Below are 19,158 nucleotides of genomic sequence, written 5' to 3' on the forward strand. Positions count from 1 at the left end.
AGTAGCGTTAAAGAGCGCTTTTAGTTCATTGACCGATTCTTTAGTCATGGGCTTCAATTTACAAAGAGTGGCAATTTGAACATTTACCAAAATCCGTAAGTTTTGGTACCGTTCTGTCAAGATTGTCTCATGGTGTTCCTGAAATGTGACCCATTTTTTTTCTAAATTCTCTAATCTAGTTTCGCATGCCCCCATAGTCATAGCAGCAACCCCGAGTTTTTGAAAATTTAAAAATGCTCTAGAAATATGACCGCCAATTTTGATTTGAGATTCAATTAGACTAGTAATTGTAGGAGGTGCCATTTTGTCAGCAAATTAGGTCCAACTCTCTTACAATGATTGTTTAAATTGACATGGCAAAACATAAGAAACTCAAAAGAATAAAATATCTCAAGAAATTTTCGTTAAACATTAATTCGAGAACTAATTTAAATTTTAAATAAATGTATGTTCTATTTTAAATATAGAAAATTAGGTTCTTAGATCCTTTAACGCAAATAGATTTAATACAAATTAAAATTGTAAAATTCTTGATTTGGAAGTTTTAAATTTAGAATCCATGATACGCATTACATAAATGTCGAAATAATAAACAAAACTGACATGTCAAAAGTATGGAACGAACTCACATAATAGTAAGATGAATTTCAACCGGTGTAATGATCGTAGATACGGGTGTGTAGAGTATTGAAGTATACTGATGAGAGAAGACGACAGTCCAGGGCAGCAACTTCAAATTAATTCGATGTACTCCTTGATGTAGAAGAAGATCATTTTCTGGCCAAATCCAATGATATGTATTGAGTTCAAGCGGGAATCCAAGGGAAATTAAAAATCCAAGGTATCGATTTTCCATAAATCTCGATGAATTTTAATTAATAAAAGGCCTTGTGATTATTGTAAAGGCTATAGAGTCTATCGCTCATGTGTGGTATTGCATGTATAGATGTGTGTGCAGGTGGAAGAGTGCATGCAGGCAGGCTGTCTGTGACAGTAGTAGCAGTTTGCAGTAGTCAGGCGGCTCTACAGTAGTACAAGGGCCAAATTGTCATCTTTCATCAGTGTGCAGAGAGGATACTGGTGTGCGAATAGAGAAGAAGTAGCACACAGGTACAGTGTGATTCACCAAAGAATCCTCGTATATTTGGACACCTGTGTTAAGGTCAAGCAATGAAGGAAAAGAAAAACATCGACACAACTTGGTGACGACAATTATCGATTTCAAGAGAATTTTGATACACTTCAAAACTACACGAAATAAAAATCCAGAATTGAATTGTTAATTAAAAATTAACAAACATTGCAAAAATTAAATTAAACAATGTTTTGCACTCAGGATAATTTTCTCTTTCAGATGGTGTGATTTCCAAAGAGATAGAGTCATCCTGATTAACAGTTTGATGCAAGTTTTTCTTTTTGTAACCGCACTGCACTTTCCACTGCACTAAAGTTCACTGCAAACCACTTTGAACTGCACCACGTAATCCGGCTCGAAGGACCAAATATTCCGGGATTGCGTGTTTTCGAAATAAATTAGACACCAAAATGTTTGTTTTAACTAATTAATATATAAAAGTTTATTAATAAATATTCAAATAAAGGAGTTTTTACATCACTTGTATACCTGAATTTATACAAAATGATAAGGTTCTGAAGATTAGAAATGTGGTGCGACGGTATTCGCAGTAAGCGATAGACTAACTCAATTCAGAGCTGAGACGAACGAAATCCCTAAATTTAGGCAACCGATTTTACATATGTGTAATTGCGTGACTAATTAAATACTAATCTAAATTAAGATTTCCGAACACTAGTGAATTAGAGAGAGAAAGAGTTATAGTTGAATCATTGGTCAGTCGCGGTAGAGAAAAATTTTAATTCGCACATGAAAAATCGTGCGCCCCTGTACAATCGTGGGTGGTTACAGGGCCGGATATACAAATTGAAATTTTATTTTTCAATTTTTGTTTTTTTTTGCGTATTCTTTCGCGAATTCAAAATTTATTTGAATTTTTAATTATTATTATTAATTTATTTAATTCTCTCGTGTCGATTAAATTCAATTAAAATAAAAATGACCAGAGCGATCGACGAAATGCAGGCGTACCACGAGCGAATGAGAAGGCTAATGGAAATTCCAGAAGCGAATCGGGCCTGGGGCACAATTGCGTTTATGCCACCGGGACAAGTTGTAACAAAATTGTTGTTGCACCATTGCTGTATTAACGGTACAGAGCAGGTGCTTAAAGAAAGATTATTCCGGATAGAGTTGAGAATGTCCCTCGATCCAGAGATTGATGCCCCATTTAGCAAACAATATGATTGCGCGTCTACTGATAAAATATTCCTCAAGGAAGCATTGTCAGAGCCACACAGCAGCCCCTTTCCAAATGTCTCTCAACGGAGAGGGGGGAAGAAATTATCGTTAGACGAGACCGATTCTGAAGAGGGGGGAAAAGAATTTTTAGGGCGTACATTGACCGAGAGTGGGAATACAATGGCGGGTACGACAACACCGGCGGAAGATAGATTGTACATTAGAGACAATCCGACCATCAATCTATCAACACCACAGTTCACACCCCCCCTTTCATTAGTCTCAACGGCAATAACTACCAACACTTCCCCCACCACTTCTATGGCACAGATAGGGATGTCGACCATGGTAGTGTCAACCCCCACCCAATCCATAGTATTCCCGACTATGGCCCCTAATGTAATAAAGGAACACGAAGCGTTCAGGAAATTAAATTTGTCACCCGAATTTAAAAAACTTATGCGGGCGGTCGAACTAATTGACAAACATTACTCCGAGGGGGGGTGGGAGTTTCAACAGAGCCAATGTATGGCCGAAATCGGACAAGGGTATAGTTTGACCCACCATCAACACGCGAGGATTTCGTCCCCTCAGAGAAAGACAGCGAACCCAAGCGAATCGCCGATAGCTCAAAATGAACCGAAGCGAATAACTAGCCCTACCCCAGAAAATCTAGCACAAAACTGCTATTCTACTAAGGAAAACGATGATTGCCAACGCGTACCATCAAAGGGGCAACGGGCCATAGACTTTGAATCGTTGGGCAGCAAAAGCGAGAGAAATAGCGAAGTAAGGAGTAGGACAAGTAGGGGTAACGTTAGTAACTATAACGTTAGTGGTCAGTCTGGGGACAGCAGAAGCTATAGGAGTCAAGGGGACTATGAATTTACGGAAGTAAGGAGAAGGAAAAATCGGGACAGAAAGAACAAAATAGAGTTGTAGTGAGAATGGCCAGAGAAAGAGAGAGATTAGGGAAAAGAGAGTCAACAAAAGAGATAGTAGAGTAGATAATAGGGACAGGAGGAGGGGACACAAGAAGTCGGAAGAAAATAAGAGAAGAAGGAAGAATTTTTCTGATTCTTCCAGTAACTCAGAATCCGAAAGTGATTCTCAGACGAGCCAGAGCGAGGATAGAAGAGAGAATGTAGTAGAATCTATCCGTAGGTCGAAAGTTCTTAAAACTTTGAAAGAGTGGGATTTAAAATTTAAGGGGTACGAGAATGAGAATGCGGAGGTATTTCTAGAAAGATTGTCGGATTGTAGGGATTGTGCCACACTCTCTGACAAGGATATACTCCAAACACTCCCAATTATTTTGCAAGGGGATGCGATTATTTAGTTCCGTACCCTACGTCATGAATTAAAAACGTGGAGAAGTTTCAAACGGGCCTCTACAAACGAGTACTTGGTGAAAGTCGATGACGAACTAAAGAGTAGGATCCAAGGAAAGGACGAAAGAATTTCTTCATATTTTCGTAGCTTTCGAGTCATCCTGGGACACATGAAGTACCCACTCGACCGTAAGAGGCAAAATAAAATCGCTTTCAGAGGATTATTACCCGAGTACAGGCGCCATCTAGATCGCCAGAAGTACGACTCACTTGGCCAGATGGAGAAGATTCTTAGGAAATTCGAGAAGACGAGAAGTTTGGACGAGAAATATGTGCCCCCTCCACCAAAAGAGAAAATGCTTTTCCCATCGGCCGCGTATAAAGGAAAATCAGAGAAAAGGGCCGGATATAAGAGTGCGAAGAGCGAGAAGGTAGCAGCACTCAGAAATGAATCGGGATCAGAGAAAGAGTCGAGTGGGAGTAACCACTCCACTAAGAAGAATAAAAAGAAGAGTAAGGTTAAGAAAGGCAAGAAAAATGAGAAAGCTCAAGGTCAGGACGCGGTGGACGCTATAAAAAAGGTAGTGACCCCCACCCTTAGCGCTCAAGGGACCAAACGCAGCCGCAGTTTGTTTCGGTGCCGATACAAACGTTTGCAGCTATGATAGCAAGAGGACCCAGACCTAGTTTCCCCAAAGAATTTGGACAAAAAGGGCGAAAAACGGGGCAAGCAATGGGCTAGAGTGGCGCTCCAACACTAGCAAGTCCTAAACAATTCTTGGGACCTTGCTACAACTGCCAGACGGTGGGACAACGTGCATCGGAATGTCCCAAACGCGTTTGTTTCGCTTGCCAACAACAGGACATCATGCGAAGAAATGTCCTATGAGACAACCTCAAGTGGTGAGTTGTCTAGTGTGTAAAACCCCGGGAGTGACGTTCCTAACCTGTACAAGTTGTGCAACACTTAGGGCATGTTTGGGAAACGGCACGTGGGGGGCACAACACCCTTTTGTAACCCCCCTCTCCCCGAAGGGATCTTAGGCCAGTGAAGAGTAGAGAAGGTTGAATATCCAATTAACGATGGTGCGACTTGTAGTCGATGGTTATGTACTGAAGTTTGAGGTCATGGTCATAGAGCCATTGACACCTGACGTCATACTGGGGGTTGATTTTTGTAAAGCCTGGAAAATGGAAGTCCAGTTAGGCCAGGGTTTATGGAGAGTATTCGGTGGAGAGTGGCACGAATTTGACAAGAGTGAAGACACAGACAGTGGAGGAATAATTATTGCAGAGTGTGCTGGCATCTCCGTATTGGATGATGAGCAGAGACAGATTGTCCAAGCCATAGTGGATCGTTGGGTACTGCCAGAAACAGACGAACTTGGAGTAACCAACCTAACAGAACATCACATCCGTGTGACGGATGAGACACCTGTCCAACATCGGCCGAGACGGATGTCACCGATCATGATCACATGGGCGCAGGAAAACACGCAGAAACTTTGGAAAAAAGGTATCATCGAACCGTCTGCGGCCCTGTGGAGAAGCGCGCCAGTTATTGCCAAAAAGGGAGAGAACGATTTTCGGCAGTGTATGGATTACAGAGACGTGAACAAGGTCACGGTGAAAGATGCGTACCCCATACCGACGATCAACTCCATCTTGGATAAACTCAGAAGAGCAAAATACATGTCAAAAGTTTGCGTAGATAAATTGAAAAGAGAGATAAAGTGGTTAGAATCAATCCAGACGAGTGGATAGATCGGGTTAAGAGATTAGATGCGCTGAGAGATTTAGTAGCGAGACTAATTGACAAAGAGCGAGAGAGGCAAACCAAATATTATAATAAAGGCCGTAGAGAGGGTATATTTAAATCAGGAGATATGGTGTTGCGTAGAACACACAAACTGTCTAGTGGTACCCAAAGGTTCGCAACTAAGTTAGCACCCAAATTCGAAGGGCCCTATGAGATAGTCGAAGTGTTATCGCCCACCGTATTCGTGTTACGCGCCGGAGACAGCCGTAGAATCCCTAAAGTTCACGTGACTGACTTAAAGCGATATCTCCCACCAAGGGGATAATAGTGACATAACTAATTGTATTTTGGTTTGCAGAGAGACGTAAGAGAGAGCAGAGAGGCCAGAGAGAGGGACAGAGAGATAGACGAAGGAGAAAAATGCCATACGACCGCATTGGACAGAGAGGGATGGAAAGTGGCCGACATCGTCCATCGACGGACTTCAGTGTGAAACCGCGAGGTCAAGGACGTATGACGAGAGGTCGGAGTCAACCCGCCCATAGGCCAGGGGGAGAGTTCCAACCGGACACGACGGCTACGAGAGGGGCATCATTACTGATGTTCCCTCATAGAGATGTGCCGCTTCCCAACCCGTTGGAACCGGTGAGACCAGGAGAGGTTAAAATAAAGTGGCCAGAGAGAGAGAGTTAGGAACGGAGGAAGGTGCAGTGGGTGGAGTAACAGGCCAAGGAAGAATGGAAGAGAGACGGGAGGATCTCCTGGGAATAGACGGGTTCGAGAGACAACAACTCGCCGTCTCGCACACTCGGAACAAAGCGGAGATCGTTGTCCCGTATACTTGGCCAGCAGAGAGACGCAAGGGGGAAAGCGAAGAGGCATACGAGAGCCGCTTTGCAGATCACGAGTTGGAGAGTTTCCTCCGTCACGGGTCGGTGTACCCGACGAGAGATTTAGCCCGGCTAAAAAGTCGCCAAAGTGAGGCCATGTCGGTCAGACAGAAGCCAGCTCTCAGGAAAGAGGACATGGAGAGCACTGCACCGACCCCGAGGGAAGCGCGTTCGCACTCCCCACATCCCGGACCGCTTAACCGTCGGGAACCTATAAGGAGGGAAGCGGTCAATGCAATGAGCACTCAGTCTTCTCGGGATTCCCGAAGTGCAGCGACACAACGGCCAGAGAGAGTAGAGGAGAAAAGAGGTAGAGAGGTGGGAACAAGGAGGGCACCGCTGAAGATCAAAACTTCAGGGGTGATCTTCGGTAACTTAAAGGCAATTCCCACGGTGAGCGCAATCGACCCCCCGCCATATGCCTGTTTCCAGTGTTGGAGGTTCGATCATAAGTTGGAGGCTTGTTCGAACACCAAAAGATGGCCATATTGCCTAAATTGTGGTCGTCGATTGGTGATGGTCGAGACTTGTCCGCGTTGTGCAGAGGCATACGCAAAGAGAGGGCGAGAGGTGGTTGACCGAGTCGAGCGGGTCAACTAACGAGCGCGTAGGTTACACGAGGCGGACTCGTGGAGGAAAATATATATAGTGTGATATATATTGAATTGTGTGTGTATAACAGGTGTCCATTTTTTACTGAATAAAGTGAATATCGAAGAGAACTGTGTACGGTGTATTTAATAGTAGCTGTTGAGAACCATTGTGTGGATCTGCTGAGAAGTTGAGAAGCCCAGACACGTGGTCGGGTATACATCGTGGGTAAGTCGTTTATTTGTCCAAGTCGTGTCTTGCCGCTGGCTTTTCCGCTTGCCGGTGTTTTAGCAGAATTCCCTCTGGAGATTGAGAGCATCTCAGAGGTGTTGTTTCGTTGTTGTTGAAATGGATGGTAAAATAGTTTATTAATTATCTTTAAAATTAATTGGCGCCTGACGGCGAAAATTTATATAATAAATTTTCTTATAATTTTTATTAGTTGAGGCCAGTGATTTTGATGTTAAGCAGATTAATTTAATTTATTAAATTTATACGTCATAATATATATATATATATATTGTAAGGATATTATTTATTTCATTAATTTTTCTCAGGGATGTTTTTTTTTGTTTTTGTGGTATATCGTGAAATTATAATTTGACAATGCAAATATGCTGATATATAAATTTTTATTTAGTTATTGAAAATTCGTCTGGCAAATTGTCACTCCGTTTAATTACAAAGAAAGAATTTTACTTTTCATACAAGTACGCTGACGCCAACATACACTCTAATTTTGATCCGTGATAATAAAGAAAATATAAAAGAGAGACTTTCGTGTTTTACACTTTAATAAAGCTTGGAGAGTTTACTTAGCTGATTTTCTCGGCGAGATGTAATGAGGCCCAATACTGACGCGATTTAGAATTTAGATCCGGAAACTCCGTCAATTTGATTATAATTTGTACATATGTCCACGAGGCGTGGATCGTTGAAATAATTCAATGATTTGGATTTCCAATTGGATCGATCGATTTTTAGTGGAACCACGTTCCCTTTTGCGTTATAAAGTTTGTCCCCACTACCGAAACTATAACAATTCATCGAATGTTACACTTTATATTCTTTTTCACATTAATTAACAATAAATCAACTTACCCCAATATGGGTTTCGACCTCGTTCGCCAACCTCTCACACGAAAGTGACGAGTCTCTACACTCATTTCGGCAAAGCCGAATGACAAATCACGAGTTTGCCCGAGAACGACAAAATTGTGTCGGCGCGATATTTAAAATTCGTTACATTCAGCCCCCTTATTACAATATTAGGCATACTGACAAATGTTGTAATACATCGCAGCGTCGTACAACAATTTTTTGATTTACATATTCGATAAAAGCCAATTTTCTGAAGTTTGTTACAACGACGTTATACGATGACTACAATTTATTTTATTCGCTCCACACATCATATGATTAACCAGCAATCCAGCACAGATACAATGACAAGTCGAAAACCGAGATCAATTTAATTATTACTCGCGAATTTACATTGTAAATCTTCGACTATCAGGCAACTTATGATTACACAGCAGAGCGCTCATAATATTTACGCAAGTTTGACCGATTATAGGTACCCTTTATTTTCAAATGTTCTTAGTTTTCGACCAACACGAAAGCATTATGTCCATTTCTCTGATGGATTTGATAAGGACCTTCATACAATAAAAATAATTTTGAGATCTTTCTCTCGGCCGCATCTGACAATCGTGGAACTCGAAGCAATACCAAGTCTCCGACTTGCAATTCAACAGTACTACCCCCGTTTTGCTGCTTCGCACGACTCTCGAAAGCCTTGCGCAAATTATCATTCGCGAATTCGATCTGAAATTTGCGTTCAACTGACCTTGGCTTGAGGAAATAGTTGGAAATAGTTCATAAATTTTTTCGTAAACCGGTTTCCCATAATGAAGTTCGTAAGGGACTTGTTTTGTTCCATGATGTGTTGAGTAATTCAAACAATCTTCCACGAATGGTACCCACTTTGCCCACGCGGTATGCTTGCTAAAACGGGATTTGATTGTGGATGTCTTATGGACGAAAACAATACTTTTATTCCCTCAGATTCCAGAGTCGCTCGCCACAAATGGGATGTAAACTGAGTCCCATTGTCAGCTAGAATTTTCTTCGGTTTTCCGAACTGCCCGAAATAATGATTTACCAATTTTCCGAGACAAACGTTCGTGATTGCGCGTTTTATTGGATACAATTTGATTATTTTTGAAAATGTATCCTGAACCACAAAAATATATTGAACACCTCCGGTTGACATGGGCAGGGGACCGAAAAAATCAACAGTCACCAATTCGCTTGGACCACTCGCCGCAACGCAATGATACGTTCCCTCCATGCTATAGTTCAAATATTTCGATCGTTGGCAAAGATCACAGCTTCGCGTGAAACTCTTTATATCTTTTCTCATATATCGCCAAAAGAAAAATCGCGAAATATAACTATGCATCTTGAATCCCCCGGCGTGACCCAATTGCTCATGCACCGACAACAATATAGATGGAACCAAACTACGAGGAATCATCAATTTCCAATCTGAACAATTATCAGATCGCCAATACAAGACCCCTGCTTCCTTACTAACTTTCCCCGAAGCCGATGATCCATTGGTCATATTCATGATGATCTCATCTTCCTTCTGAAGTTCCGGCAATAATTGCAAATCGCCCAAGATTTCCCCTTTCATCTGAATACTAGCAATCAGTGAATACGCTGATTCCTCGGACTCAGGACTCGACACGTCCAGCACATCCTCGACAATCACCTTTTTCTCAAGACACAATCTGACCAACTCCCGAAGAAAATGATCACAATCACGCGAATCCGTGCTAGTCCTATTCCCAATATTCCTACTGAAAAAATCGGCAGTAACGTTATCGGAACCTTTGCAATGTTGTATCTCGTAATCATATTCTTGCATAAACAGGACCCATCGCATTAGTCGCGCATTATGGTATGGTGTTTTTAGCAAAAACGTCAAGGCCTTGTGATCTGTAACGATCTCAAAATTTGTGCCTAAAAGATAGCGTCGAAATTTCAACAGCGAATAGACGATCGCCAGAGTCCGTTTGGTACAACACACCACTCACCCCCAAATCACTAGCGTCAGTCTGCAAGCGGAATTTACTATCTGGCAAAATGTGACTTAACACAACCGAGCTTAGAAAATTTTCCTTTACGTTCCTAAATGCAATCTCGTGATCCTCCGTCCATTTCCATCGAATATTCGGCTTGAGCAAATCTCTGAATGGCGAGATAAAGTCCGCATGACTTTTCACGAATTTTCGAGAGAAACCACAAACACCAAGAAAGCCCTGAAGCTGTTTCCGATCCTTTGGGGTGGGAAAATTTTGAATTGATTCTATTTTTTCAGGATCAACCCTCACTGCCTTTCTGTCAATGATAACACCCAGGAACTTAACCGACTCACAAAAGAACTTGGATTTTTTTAGACTCAAGGTGAAACCGACCTCGATCAATTTTTTGAACAAGCAGCCCAGCAGGTCCACGTGCTCCTCAAATGTCTTCGACGCCATGAAAAAATCATCGATATACTTTTTTATACGTGCGCGCAAATCTGCGCCTAATGCGATACTCACAGCCCGTATGAAACCTGCTCCTGCAGTTTTCAATCCAAATGGTACGCGTTTGAACTGATAGCACGTGCCATTGTAAAGAAATGCGGTAAATTTTCTCGATTCTATAGCTAAGGGGATCTGCCAGTAACCCATGACGAAATCGGTAATTGACATGAATTGAATTCCGTCGGTCTCCTGCAACAAATCATCAATTTTTTCCGGAGACTCATTATCGGATGCTATATATTTATTTAGAAAACGCGCATCTAGACAAATGCGAACCTTTCCGCTTTTCTTTTGAACTAAACGCAATGGATTACAAATCTCGGCTTCACATCGTTCAATAATGTCCAGCCTTTCCATCTCTTCAATTTCAGCATCCGCCTCGTCCCTCATAGTCAATGGAATCGGATATGATTTCCGTACAAAAATCTTTTCCTGAAGAGGATGGATCTGATGCTCATACACAGTAGTTTTACCCGGGTTCTCAGAAAAAACCTTTCGATTTTCTTTCAAAAGCTTTTTTACTATTGTTTTCTGTTCTTCATTGAGAATTTTTATTGATTCGACATATTGATCGACTTGGTCGTCAAAATCATCGTAATCTTCTTCTAAATTGTCAACTGAACGAACATTAAAACAATCATCTACTTTATTAGCGTATGACCATTCAGCCCCCTTTTCCGGCTGCGATTCGGAAATATCCTGATTGAAACACCCTATTTGATGCACATTACTTCCACCTTCTATGCCAACAGATTCGGATTCACTCGGCGAGAGTTCTTTCGAAGAAACATTTCCACCTGATCCTCCCTTCTCGAAACCTTCATACCACATATCTTGTATCAACGTAATCGATCTACACGCCCTAATCGAATTTTCGGTCTTTCCCACATGAAAAGTGACGTTCGATTCGGCTAAATATTCTCCTTGAAATTTAACAGCTTTACGTTCATAATCGATAATCATAGCAAATTTCGACTGCCAATCCGACCCTGCAATAAGTGGAGCAGACAAACCTGGAACTACTAAGAACGGGAAAATAACTTCATTATTTCCAACCTTAAGAGACAATTGAACCTGTTTTCTAATTCTTGTTGGTTTGTTACCGAGTGCACCATACACTGACACATTATTTACGGGCAGTTAGATTAATTTTAATTTTTCAAATAATTTTTTATAGAATTTTTCCGCGATACATGTGACGTCACTACCGGAGTCAATTAACATATTATAATTATTTTCAGCAATTGTTACCACCATTTGTGGACTCACCACCCTGGCTGGCATAATCGCTTCATCCTCATCGGGGTCCGGTTGAATATCCCAGCATAACGCGTCTATAAAATTCGTATCTTTTTCGATATGTACACTACCGTCCGAAATTGTGCGAACTCTGCTTTTTCAACAACTATAAAACTGTTCAAATCTTCAAAAATATTAAAACTAAAATTTTTTCCTCTTTATTTTATTAAAGCTAATAAAATTCTGAAAGAAATGACACCTTGACAAAGAGAATATGTTAATTTTTCAATTAGATATCTAAGAAAAACCCAATTTTCAATGTTTTTACTATTTTTTTTATTTCTCTGGCAAAAATTAATATTTTTAAACGTTCTTGGGCTCATTGAAATCGTATTTTGTTATGCAATTCAAATTATATAAAAAAATTCATGTACACATTCTTCCCTAGCGTATGCAAACCGTGAAAGTTGGCTCATAAAATGTCAAAAAATTTTGATTAATATTTATATGACAAAAAATGATCAGTAAAATGTATAAATCTTAAATTTACTTACATAAATCAGAGAAGTTTAGAATGATATATTTACTTGATTTTTAAACATTATATTTTATTGTAGAATTAAATTTAAATTTTTTGACATTTTATGAGCCAACTTTCACGGTTTGCATACGCTAGGGAAGAATGTGTACATGAATTTTTTTATATAATTTGAATTGCATAACAAAATACTATTTCAATGAGCCTTAGAACGTTTAAAAATATTAATTTTTGCCAGAGAAATAAAAAAAATAGTAAAAACATTGAAAATTGGGTTTTTCATAGATATCTAATTAAAAAATTAACATATTCTCTTTGTCAAGGTGTCATTTCTTTCAGAATTTTATTAGCTTTAATAAAATAAAGAGGAAAAAATTTTAGTTTTAATATTTTTGAAGATTTGAACAGTTTTATAGTTGTTGAAAAAGCAGAGTTCGCACAATTTCGGACGGTAGTGTATACCACGTAAATCGCGTCGCGTATTTCTGGAATTATCGTTATTTTTATTTTCACACGATTTTTGATCGTTATTTTCGTCCCTAGCATTATTACGTTCTCTAGGTAATCCTTGATTGCGATTTATTTGATTCGATTCATTACCACGATCACGTGTCGCGTTGTTATATCGATTTCTATAGTTTCTATCCCTTCTATCGCGCCAATTTTCACTCAGGCGATTTTGTCGATCATTATTCTGTTGACCATTTTCGCGATCTTCTTGTCGATCCCGAGGTGCGTTATTATAATTATTTTGATTCGAGCGATAACTGTGAGGACCACCTGCTGTTCTATCCTGGGCACCGGCCCCAGATAGATCCAAACGCGCTAGTGCTTGAGCTATCTTTACGCTATCACTATACTCGATTGTCGCGAGAATGTCTCGAATACGCGAAGGAAGTTGATTAATGATGATAAAATTGACTTCATGCGTATCCATTTTCGGTACGGATATTCTCGCCATCTTTATTTGTTCATTATAAAATGCCTGAAGTGACTTATCCTGAGCGCGATATTTACGGTTTTCCCACTCCGATTTTGCTTTCATACGAGCTTCCAGCGAAAAGAATTTCTCGAGAAACTGTGTTTTAAAATCTTCAAAATTGCAAAAAGGAACAGTAACCGTCTCAAACCAAATACGCGAAATGCCCTTTAACGAATCTTCTATTATTATTATTTTTTGATGTTCGTCAATATTTTTTCTTACGCAATATTTTTCGAAATTACGAATAAATTCTATCGGGTTCGTACGCTCTGGTTCAAAATTCGGCAAGTCAATATTAACCTGGAGAGCTTGAAATTGCCTCAAAATTCCATTTATCAGTGTATTATTGTTTATCATGTAATTATTTTCGTTATTCAAAATAACCGGCTGATTGATTAATCTACCTTCTTGCTCGACCGTGTTTACTAAATTATCTCTTCCCGAATTGCTTTCGCGTGAGTCACAACCCGACGATTTTTTGATGTATGTGTTATCGTTACTAACACTCTGTACACTTACGTGACAAGTTGGCACATTTGCCTTACGCGCAAGGCTCTGCTGTGTCATCTTGTTGATGTCCTCAAGTCTCTTGATTTCAGCTTGAAGAAATCCGTTTTCCTGGATATTAGATCTCTGTTCGGTTCGCAGTTTTTCGATCTCGCCTTTCAACTCCTCAAAGCACTGCTGCGTGAACTCTAGGTCCTTTGTTCTAGTCGTCGGAGCCATTTTATTACAAAATAGACTTTTTCTACAAACAGTTCAAAATGTTAATGAAATTTATCAATTTATATTATATAACAGCAACATTAACAATGTACCAAAAATAATTGCCATTAGTTGGGTGCCAAAAAATGTAAGGATATTATTTATTTCATTAATTTTTCTCAGGGATGTTTTTTTTTTGTTTTTGTGGTATATCGTGAAATTATAATTTGACAATGCAAATATGCTGATATATAAATTTTTATTTAGTTATTGAAAATTCGTCTGGCAAATTGTCACTCCGTTTAATTACAAAGAAAGAATTTTACTTTTCATACAAGTACGCTGACGCCAACATACACTCTAATTTTGATCCGTGATAATAAAGAAAATATAAAAGAGAGACTTTCGTGTTTTACACTTTAATAAAGCTTGGAGAGTTTACTTAGCTGATTTTCTCGGCGAGATGTAATGAGGCCTAATACTGACGCGATTTAGAATTTAGATCCGGAAACTCCGTCAATTTGATTATAATTTGTACATATGTCCACGAGGCGTGGATCGTTGAAATAATTCAATGATTTGGATTTCCAATTGGATCGATCGATTTTTAGTGGAACCACGTTCCCTTTTGCGTCATAAAGTTTGTCCCCACTACCGAAACTATAACAATTCATCGAATGTTACACTTTATATTCTTTTTCACATTAATTAACAATAAATCAACTTACCCCAATATGGGTTTCGACCTCGTTCGCCAACCTCTCACACGAAAGTGACGAGTCTCTACACTCATTTCGGCAAAGCCGAATGACAAATCACGAGTTTGCCCGAGAACGACAAAATTGTGTCGGCGCGATATTTAAAATTCGTTACAATATATATGGGACGTTTCACGTCAACCGGCCCAGAGCTCCATCCAAAATTCTAATCAACGAAAATCAACTTATTACGGCTCAAAATAATCGTTATCCCATACTGCTTCGAATAAAAAGTGGCGAATTAAAAAATTCAAAATGGCGTCTTTACTGTACCATGTTTTGCAAATTTGTTTACTAACTCAGCAAACAAATGTATTAATTACCTTGAGAAAAAAATTGCAACTTGTTGGATAATGGGTCACTCTTATGTTTTTGGGGTCGCTGATTACGAATCTGAAGTCTGATTTTAAAAATTTTTGGACATTTTTATTAAAATTTGATCAGATTTGCTTGAAACTTGCTACTCGGGGGTTTTTGGAGACGCTCATTACGAATCTAAAGTCAGATTTTAAAAATGTTAAAAATGGCGACCAAAAATTTTTTTAAAATTATCAGATTTACTTGAAACTTGTTACTCGGGGATTTTTGGGGTCGGTGATTACGAATTTGAATCTGGATTTTATAAAATAAGATTGGCTAATAAATAAAATAAATAAATAAATAAATAAATGGCTAATAAAATATTTAAAAATTGGATGCATTTGCCACCCTTAACTCCATAAACCACCCCTTTCACATTATTCAATTAGTTGTTTTAAATTTTTCTTTCATACAAATTGAGGCTTTATTTAAATGATCTTAAATATCATAAAAGTAATTTTTCAAAATACTACCCTTAATCCCCAAAACTACCCCTTAATATAGAAATTTAATATTTTTTAAAATTTACTCTACATAAATCTTTTATAATTTTATCTACACTACCGTCCGAAATTGTGCGAACTCTGCTTTTTCAACAACTATAAAACTGTTCAAATCTTCAAAAATATTAAAACTAAAATTTTTTCATCTTTATTTTATTAAAGCTAATAAAAGTCTGAAAGAAATGACACCTTGACAAAGAGAATATGTTAATTTTTCAATTAGATATCTAAGAAAAACCCAATTTTCAATGTTTTTACTATTTTTTTATTTCTCTGGCAAAAATTAATATTTTTAAACGTTCTTAGGCTCATTGAAATAGTATTTTGTTATGCAATTCAAATTATATAAAAAAATTCATGTACACATTCTTCCCTAGCGTATGCAAACCGTGAAAGTTGGCTCATAAAATGTCAAAAAATTGTGATTAATATTTATATGACAAAAAATGATCAGTAAAATGTATAAATCTTAAATTTACTTACATAAATCAGAGAAGTTTAGAATGATATATTTACTTGATTTTTAAACATTATAATTTATTGTAGAATTAAATTTAAATTTTTTGACATTTTATGAGCCAACTTTCACGGTTTGCATACGCTAGGGAAGAATGTGTACATGAATTTTTTTATATAATTTGAATTGCATAACAAAATACGATTTCAATGAGCCCAAGAACGTTTAAAAATATTAATTTTTGCCAGAGAAATAAAAAAAATAGTAAAAACATTGAAAATTGGGTTTTTCTTAGATATCTAATTGAAAAATTAACATATTCTCTTTGTTAAGGTGTCATTTCTTTCAGAATTTTATTAGCTTTAATAAAATAAAGAGGAAAAAATTTTAGTTTTAATATTTTTGAAGATTTGAACAGTTTTATAGTTGTTGAAAAAGCAGAGTTCGGACAATATCGGACGGGAGTGTAATTTGAGGCTTTTCAATAGCCTTAAATTAAATTTTGAAAAATCTACCCTTAACTCCAAGAACCTCATCCTTTAAATATTTAAATTACTTTTTTAAAATTTTTTCTTTCCTTTAAAATTTTTTTCTATATCATTTTTTAACAATTTAAGCACAACTGAAACTTTCAAGTATTCTCAAATTGAATTTCAAAAACTGTCCTTAATTCTAAAAACCTTAACCTCAAAAATCAGCATCATTACATTTAAGTTTATAAATGTAAACAAATTTTACAATTTCATCCGCCATATTGGCTCCACCATTTTAAATTTTTAACAACTTTTACATCAGAATCGTGATCTGTGACCTGATTTTTAAAAGTTGACGTAAGATTCGTGATCATCGACCCCAAAAATCCCCGAGTAACAAGTTTCAAGCAAATCTGATAACTTTTAAAAAATTTTGGTCGCCATATTGGATCCGTCATTTTCAATTTTTAAAATCTGACTTTATATTCGTAATCAGCGACCCCAAAAACCCCCGAGTAGCAAGTTTTAAGCGAATCTGATCAAATTTTAATAAAAATGTCCAAAAATTTTTAAAATCTGACTTCAGATTCGTAATCAGTGACCCCAAAAACTAAAGAGTGACCCATTATCCAACTAGTTGCAATTTTTTTCTCAAGGTACTTAATACAATTGTTTGCTGAGTTAGTAAAAAAATTTGCAAAACATGGTACAGTAAAGACGCCATTTTGAATTTTTTAATTCGCCACTTTTTATTCGAAGCAGTATGAGATGACGATTATTTTGAGCCGTAATAAGTTGATTTTCGTTGATTAGAATTTTGGATGGAGCTCTGGGCCGGTTGACGTGAAACGTCCCATATATGTAGTCGTACACATTTTCAAAAAGTCTCCGCGAGTTGAAAACAACTCTCTCGCAAGGTCATAGCCTATAGACACTACAGTACACTCGCTTCTCTCTCTCACTGCTGTAGAATTGTCGACTCTCTCTTTTATACACATTTTCGCTAATTCGCCTTTGTTTTGTATCTACATTATTCTACGCATTGCTACTTGCTTCGCTTTGTAATTTTTATGCCAAATAAAATGCTTCGCTTTATTTTTTAAAATTATTTTTGCGCTTTATTTAAATAAACAAATAATGTAACTTTTACCATTATTAACTGAACAAGTTACTTCTATTTACTGCGCATGAGCAATATATCAGTTTGAAATGTCTTTTTACATGACAATTATTACAAAATGGTATTTTTATAATTAAAAAAAATCTTTTGCGAACAATTTTTCTTTATTAAATGTTAATCACCCTAAAACATTAGATAATGACTACCATGGAAATAAATTCCTTTATTTAATTTCCAAATATATTAAAATTATTTGCTTTTCAAGATACATTATCTCCAACTTGAATAGCAAAATCAAAATAATAATATACAAATAGTCATACTAATAATTCTATAGAAAAACTTCGCGTCGAAATTGCAGATAACATTAGGGACCTCACAACAAAGGTGTCACAACTCCAAACGAAACATGCGCAATGTCCATGGCATGATTCTCGTTGGGAATATGACGTCAGTGGCTATCACATCGCGCTAAAAACTTGCTTACCCCCCACTTCAAACACTAATACAATTACATTAACAGGTATCACCTCGAGTACAACTCAACGTGCAACCACAGTTACAGCGCAAACGCATCCCCCACTCTCGTGCACAACACCTTCGCAACAAGTCCCTTCCGCTAACCGTACTTTGCAATTTTCCGAAACAACAAACTCTATATCACAAACAACTTCTAATGCAAATTACTCAAAAAATCGCGAATTAAACAACCCTCCTGTAAATATAGCCCTTAACGCTTCTTCCGCGCATCGTACACAAGTTCCAATTTTGCACAAAATTATCAAATCCTGAGGACAAAAAATTTCCTGGAAAGTTAGATGCTAACGAATTTCTAGACGAATTCGAAAGAAAAATGAACGCATCAGCAATAGATCCTGATGACGCGCTTCCAATTTATTCTAAAAACTTAAATGAAACAGGATATTCTTGGTTTAACATGTTTCGAAACCGAAACTAACGTCGAAACAAAACCAAAGCAAGCGAAAAAAGCCAAACAAAAAGAGAAACCCGAACCAGAACAAAATTTAAACAAAATTGATATGTACAAAAAACAATTTGATTCACTAAAACAAAAATTAAATATTAATGATTCAGACAATTCTAAGCTAAACAAATCGAAAAATGCATTAATCGACCCCACCACTTCTTCGTCTTCTCATCGATCACGCAAACGCTCAACTTCTGCCTCTTCTAGCTCCTCAGGCTCCGCCTCGTCGCAGAAAGGGGGGGAAAAGCGTAGATCGCCTGCGCACAAAAAAGATGACAAGCACGAAAAGTCACGAAACTACAACGGTCGAGGCGGCAATAACCAAAATAATCGTGGACACGGTTACAAAAATGGATGGAATGGTACGGTCGCGGTTGGAATCACAACTATGATTATTACCATAACTTCCCTCACTCTTCGCAGTATTTCCAGCTTGACTGCCAGTGCAGTGCGCAAACTGTGCGGCCACCTTTTCCTTTACACGCGCCTCCACAACAACCAATGCAGCCCCCTTGGCACGGCAATTACAACCGCGATTTCCCACCAAA

Source organism: Leptopilina boulardi, unplaced genomic scaffold (assembly GCF_019393585.1).
Source record: "Leptopilina boulardi isolate dan_hultmark-lab unplaced genomic scaffold, ZJU_Lbou_2.1 LbouV2_227, whole genome shotgun sequence".
NCBI classification, from domain to species: Eukaryota; Metazoa; Arthropoda; class Insecta; order Hymenoptera; family Figitidae; genus Leptopilina; species Leptopilina boulardi.